Below are 6,906 nucleotides of genomic sequence, written 5' to 3'. Positions count from 1 at the left end.
TAATTGACCTTGTTATCAGATTTTGGTGATCTTTAAGTAGACAAGTCAAAATTTCAAACCCCCTCTTATGGTGTAGGGTACCTGGCCTTCTCTGATGTAATCAGAGTTAGATTTGATTCAGTGATTTTATAAAAACAGCTAGGAAGCACAATTTAGCAGTGGGTTGCAGAGAAAAAGAAATATGCTGGCAAAAAAATCCAATTGAGTGATTAAACAGCTCTTCATTTTCTGGCTTTATTTTTATGCTAACAAATTTGTTCTCTGAAAAGTGTCCACAAAGCCAAGTCTCTGATTAACACCTTTGTAGGGATGGTTTTTCACCTATTACTAAATTAAATTTGCTTCATTGGAAAGGCAGCAAGATGCATCCTCATTTCAATGTCTACTGAAATAATACGGGTTGACACCAGGAAACATTAACGCCACTGCATCCTTGCTGCTTTCTCATGTGGAAGTCTGTTTAATGTGAAAACAAGGTGATATCTAATTAGCACACAGGTAAGGAATTAAGAAAATCTTTATTTAAGGGTGAAGATGTTTCTCACAAAATCGTTGCCCCAATGCATCATTGAAATTCAAGCTGGAAAGATGATTTTAATATATCACTTGTACATTTTGTATTGCTCTTCTGGTGACAATGTAGTTTGTTTTTGTCAATTACCCTTTTAATAATAGGGTAAAGAAAATTAAGTGGATTTAAACAAATTAAAATGGTAAAAGTTATTGTACTTCAAGTAAAAATAAAAGAGCAAAAATATCAATCCCAGTTTTGATTACTTAAATTAACAAAAAAAATGCATATAGCAAAGGACAGTTTCAATCTGCCTACCTCTGGGTTATGGGCCCAGCATGCTTCCATTGCAGTACTCTGCTGCACATGTAAGTGCAAGAGATCCTGAAGCACTCACTCATCATGGGAAAGTACCAATTTGTTTCTTCGTTGGTTGATGGAAGAAACATTTTACAAAAACTCTCCAGATTATTGACTTTTTAAAGTTTTTCTAGGAAACGTTTTAGATGAATGCTTATTAGCCTTTGTCAGTATGCACTTTTGCAAAGTGTCTCTGTGGCGCAATCAGTTAGTGTGTATGGCTATTAACCAAAAGGTTGGTGGTTCAATCCCACCCAGGGACGTAATTGACTTTGTTATCAGATTTTGGTGATCTTTAAGTAGACAAGTCAAAATATCAAACCCCCTCTTATGGTGTAGGGTACCTGGCCTTCTCTGATGTAATCAGAGTTAGATTTGATTCAGTGATTTTATAAAAACAGCTAGGAAGCACAATTTAGCAGTGGGTTGCAGAGAAAAAGAAATATGCTGGCAAAAAAATCCAATTGAGTGATTAAACAGCTCTTCATTTTCTGGCTTTATTTTTATGCTAACAAATTTGTTCTCTGAAAAGTGTCCACAAAGCCAAGTCTCTGATTAACACCTTTGTAAGGATGGTTTTTCACCTATTACTAAATTAAACTTGCTTCATTGGAAAGGCAGCAAGATGCATCCTCATTTCAATGTCTACTGAAATAATACAGGTTGACACCAGGAAACATTAACGCCACTGCATCCTTGCTGCTTTCTCATGTGGAAGTCTGTTTAATGTGAAAACAAGGTGATATCTAATTAGCACACAGGTAAGGAATTAAGAAAATCTTTATTTAAGGGTGAAAATGTTTCTCACAAAATCGTTGCCCCAATGCATCATTGAAATTCAAGCTGGAAAGATGATTTTAATATATCACTTGTACATTTTGTATTGCTCTTCTGGTGACAATGTAGTTTGTTTTTGTCAATTACCATTTTAATAATAGGGTAAAGAAAATTAAGTGGATTTTTAAAAGAAAACAATACTTTCAATATACTATTAAAACAAATTAAAATGGTAAAAGTTATTGTACTTTAATGAAAAATAAAAGAGCAAAAATATCAATCCCAGTTTTGGATTACTTTAATTAACAAAAAAAATGCATATAGCAGAGGATAGTTTTAATCTGCCTACCTCTGGGTTATGGGCCCAGCATGCTTCCATTGCAGTACTCTGCTGCACATGTAAGTGCAAGAGATCCTGAAGCACTCAGTCATCATGGGAAAGTACCAATGTGTTTCTTCGTTGGTGGATGGAAGAAACATCTTACAAAAACTCTCCAGATTATTGACTTTTTAAAGTTTTTCTAGGAAACGTTTTAGATGAATGCTTATTAGCCTTTGTCAGTATGTACTTTCGCAAAGTGTTTCTGTGGTGCAATCAGTTAGTGTGTACAGCTATAAACCAAAAGGTTGGTGGTTCAATCCCACCCAGGGACGTAATTGAACTTGTGATCAGATTTTGGTGATCTTTAAGTAGACAAGTCAAAATTTCAAATCCCCTCTTATGGTGTAGGGTACCTGGCCTTCTCTGATGTAATCAGAGTTAGATTTGATTCAGTGATTTTATAAAAACAGCTAGGAAGCACTATTAAGCAGTGGGTTGCAGAGAAAAAGAAATATGCTGGCAAAAAAATACAATTGAGTGATTAAACAGCTCTTCATTTTCTGGCTTTATTTTTATGCTAACAAATTTGTTCTCTGAAAAGTGTCCACAAAGCCAAGTCTCTGATGAACACCTTTGTAAGGATGGTTTTTCACCTATTACTAAATTAAACTTGCTTCATTGGAAAGGCAGCAAGATGCATCCTCATTTCAATGTCTACTGAAATAATACAGGTTGACACCAGGAAACATTAACGCCAATGCATCCTTGCTGCTTTCTCATGTGGAAGTCTGTTTAATGTGAAAACAAGGTGATATCTAATTAGCACACAGGTAAGGAATTAAGAAAATCTTTATTTAAGGGTGAAGATGTTTCTCACAAAATCGTTGCCCCAATGCATCATTGAAATTCAAGCTGGAAAGATGATTTTAATATATCACTTGTACATTTTGTATTGCTCTTCTGGTGACAATGTAGTTTGTTTTTGTCAATTACCATTTTAATAATAGGGTAAAGAAAATTAAGTGGATTTTTGAAAGAAAACAATACTGTCAATATACTATTAAAACAAATTAAAATGGTAAAAGTTATTGTACTTTAAGTAAACATAAAATAGCTAACATATCAATCCCAGTTTTGGATTACTTTAATTAACAAAAAAAATGCATATAGCAGAGGATAGTTTCAATCTGCCTACCTCTGGGTAATGGGCCCAGCATGCTTCCATTGCAGTACTCTGCTGCACATGTAAGTGCAAGAGATCCTGAAGCACTCACTCATCATGGGAAAGTACCAATGTGTTTCTTCGTTGGTTGATGGAAGAAACATCTTACAAAAACTCTCCAGATTATTGACTTTTTAAAGTTTTTCTAGGAAACGTTCTAGATGTATGCTTATTAGCCTTTGTCAGTATGTACTTTTTGCAAAGTGTCTCTGTGGCGCAATCGGTTAGTGTGTCCGGCTACTAACCAAAAGGTTGGTGGTTCAATCCCTCCCAGGGACGTAATTGACCTTGTTATCAGATTTTGGTGATCTTTAAGTAGACAAGTCAAAATTTCAAACCCCCTGTTATGGTGTAGGGTACCTGGCCTTCTCTGATGTAATCAGAGTTAGATTTGATTCATTGATTTTATAAAAACAGCTAGGAATCACAATTTAGCAGTGGGTTGCAGAGAAAAAGAAATATGCTGGCAAAAAAAATCCAATTGAGTGATTAAACAGCTCTTCATTTTCTGGCTTTATTTTTATGCTAACAAATTTGTTCTCTGAAAAGTGTCCACAAAGCCAAGTCTCTGATTAACACCTTTGTAGGGATGGTTTTTCACCTATTACTAAATTAAACTTGCTTCATTGGAAAGGCAGCAAGATGCATCCTCATTTCAATGTCTACTGAAATAATACAGGTTGACACCAGGAAACATTAACGCCACTGCATCCTTGCTGCTTTCTCATGTAGAAGTCTGTTTAATGTGAAAACAAGGTGATATCTAATTAGCACACAGGTAAGGAATTAAGAAAATCTTTATTTAAGGGTGAAGATGTTTCTCACAAAATCGTTGCCCCAATGCATCATTGAAATTCAAGCTGGAAAGATGATTTTAATATATCACTTGTACATTTTGTATTGCTCTTCTGGTGACAATGTAGTTTGTTTTTGTCAATTACCCTTTTAATAATAGGGTAAAGAAAATTAAGTGGATTTGTTAAAGAAAACTATACTGTCAATATACTATTAAAACAAATTAAAATGGTAAAAGTTATTGTACTTTAAGTAAAAATGAAAGAGCAAAAATATCAATCCCAGTTTTGATTACTTAAATTAACAAAAAAAAATGCATATAGCAAAGGATAGTTTCAATCTGCCTACCTCTGGGTTATGGGCCCAGCATGCTTCCATTGCAGTACTCTGCTGCACATGTAAGTGCAAGAGATCCTGAAGCACTCAGTCATCATGGGAAAGTACCAATGTGTTTCTTCGTTGGTTGATGGAAGAAACATCTTACAAAAACTCTCCAGATTATTGACTTTTTAAAGTTTTTCTAGGAAACGTTCTAGATGTATGCTTATTAGCCTTTGTCAGAATGTACTTTTTGCAAAGTGTCTCTGTGGCGCAATCGGTTAGTGTGTCCGGCTACTAACCAAAAGGTTGGTGGTTCAATCCCACCCAGGGACGTAACTGACCTTGTTATCAGATTTTGGTGATCTTTAAGTAGACAAGTCAAAATTTCAAACCCCCTGTTATGGTGTAGGGTACCTGGCCTTCTCTGATGTAATCAGAGTTAGATTTGATTCATTGATTTTATAAAAACAGCTAGGAAGCACAATTTAGCAGTGGGTTGCAGAGAAAAAGAAATATGCTGGCAAAAAAAATCCAATTGAGTGATTAAACAGCTCTTCATTTCTGGCTTTATTTTTATGCTAACAAATTTGTTCTCTGAAAAGTGTCCACAAAGCCAAGTCTCTGATTAACACCTTTGTAGGGATGGTTTTTCACCTATTACTAAATTAAACTTGCTTCATTGGAAAGGCAGCAAGATGCATCCTCATTTCAATGTCTACTGAAATAATACAGGTTGACACCAGGAAACATTAACGCCACTGCATCCTTGCTGCTTTCTCATGTAGAAGTCTGTTTAATGTGAAAACAAGGTGATATCTAATTAGCACACAGGTAAGGAATTAAGAAAATCTTTATTTAAGGGTGAAGATGTTTCTCACAAAATCGTTGCCCCAATGCATCATTGAAATTCAAGCTGGAAAGATGATTTTAATATATCACTTGTACATTTTGTATTGCTCTTCTGGTGACAATGTAGTTTGTTTTTGTCAATTACCCTTTTAATAATAGGGTAAAGAAAATTAAGTGGATTTTTTAAAGAAAACTATACTGTCAATATACTATTAAAACAAATTAAAATGGTAAAAGTTATTGTACTTTAAGAAAAAATAAAAGAGCAAAAATATCAATCCCAGTTTTGATTACTTAAATTAACAAAAAAAAATGCATATAGCAAAGGATAGTTTCAATCTGCCTACCTCTGGGTTATGGGCCCAGCATGCTTCCATTGCAGTACTCTGCTGCACATGTAAGTGCAAGAGATCCTGAAGCACTCAGTCATCATGGGAAAGTACCAATGTGTTTCTTCGTTGGTTGATGGAAGAAACATCTTACAAAAACTCTCCAGATTATTGACTTTTTAAAGTTTTTCTAGGAAACGTTCTAGATGTATGCTTATTAGCCTTTGTCAGTAAGTACCTTTTGCAAAGTGTCTCTGTGGCGCAATCGGTTAGTGTGTCCGGCTACTAACCAAAAGGTTGGTGGTTCAATCCAACCCAGGGACGTAATTGACCTTGTTATCAGATTTTGGTGATCTTTAAGTAGACAAGTCAAAATTTCAAACCCCCTGTTATGGTGTAGGGTACCTGGCCTTCTCTGATGTAATCAGAGTTAGATTTGATTCATTGATTTTATAAAAACAGCTAGGAAGCACAATTTAGCAGTGGGTTGTAGAGAAAAAGAAATATGCTGGCAAAAAAAATCCAATTGAGTGATTAAACAGCTCTTCATTTTCTGGCTTTATTTTTATGCTAACAAATTTGTTCTCTGAAAAGTGTCCACAAAGCCAAGTCTCTGATTAACACCTTTGTAGGGATGGTTTTTCACCTATTACTAAATTAAACTTGCTTCATTGGAAAGGCAGCAAGATGCATCCTCATTTCAATGTCTACTGAAATAATACAGGTTGACACCAGGAAACATTAACGCCACTGCATCCTTGCTGCTTTCTCATGTAGAAGTCTGTTTAATGTGAAAACAAGGTGATATCTAATTAGCACACAGGTAAGGAATTAAGAAAATCTTTATTTAAGGGTGAAGATGTTTCTCACAAAATCGTTGCCCCAATGCATCATTGAAATTCAAGCTGGAAAGATGATTTTAATATATCACTTGAACATTTTGTATTGCTCTTCTGGTGACAATGTAGTTTGTTTTTGTCAATTACCCTTTTAATAATAGGGTAAAGAAAATTAAGTGGATTTTTTAAAGAAAACTATACTGTCAATATACTATTAAAACAAATTAAAATGGTAAAAGTTATTGTACTTTAAGTAAAAATAAAAGAGCAAAAATATCAATCCCAGTTTTGATTACTTAAATTAACAAAAAAAAATGCATATAGCAAAGGATAGTTTCAATCTGCCTACCTCTGGGTTATGGGCCCAGCATGCTTCCATTGCAGTACTCTGCTGCACATGTAAGTGCAAGAGATCCTGAAGCACTCAGTCATCATGGGAAAGTACCAATGTGTTTCTTCGTTGGTTGATGGAAGAAACATCTTACAAAAACTCTCCAGATTATTGACTTTTTAAAGTTTTTCTAGGAAACGTTCTAGATGTATGCTTATTAGCCTTTGTCAGTATGGACTTTTTACAAAGT

The 6,906-nt window shown here is 34.8% G+C and overlaps 1 non-coding gene across 1 annotated transcript; it reads left to right on the top strand.

The window, feature by feature from the left end:
* Positions 1-4,567: 4,567 nt before the first annotated feature.
* Positions 4,568-4,641, top strand: TRNAS-ACU (transfer RNA serine (anticodon ACU)). The gene has a single exon. It is a non-coding gene; the product is annotated as a tRNA-Ser (tRNA).
* The last annotated feature ends 2,265 nt before the right edge of the window (positions 4,642-6,906 follow it).

The sequence above is a fragment of the Pseudophryne corroboree genome, chromosome 8 (assembly GCF_028390025.1).
Source record: "Pseudophryne corroboree isolate aPseCor3 chromosome 8, aPseCor3.hap2, whole genome shotgun sequence".
Lineage (NCBI taxonomy): Eukaryota > Metazoa > Chordata > Amphibia > Anura > Myobatrachidae > Pseudophryne > Pseudophryne corroboree.
The sequence above is the reverse complement of the archived record's forward strand: the minus strand, read 5'-3'. Positions and strand labels throughout refer to the sequence as shown.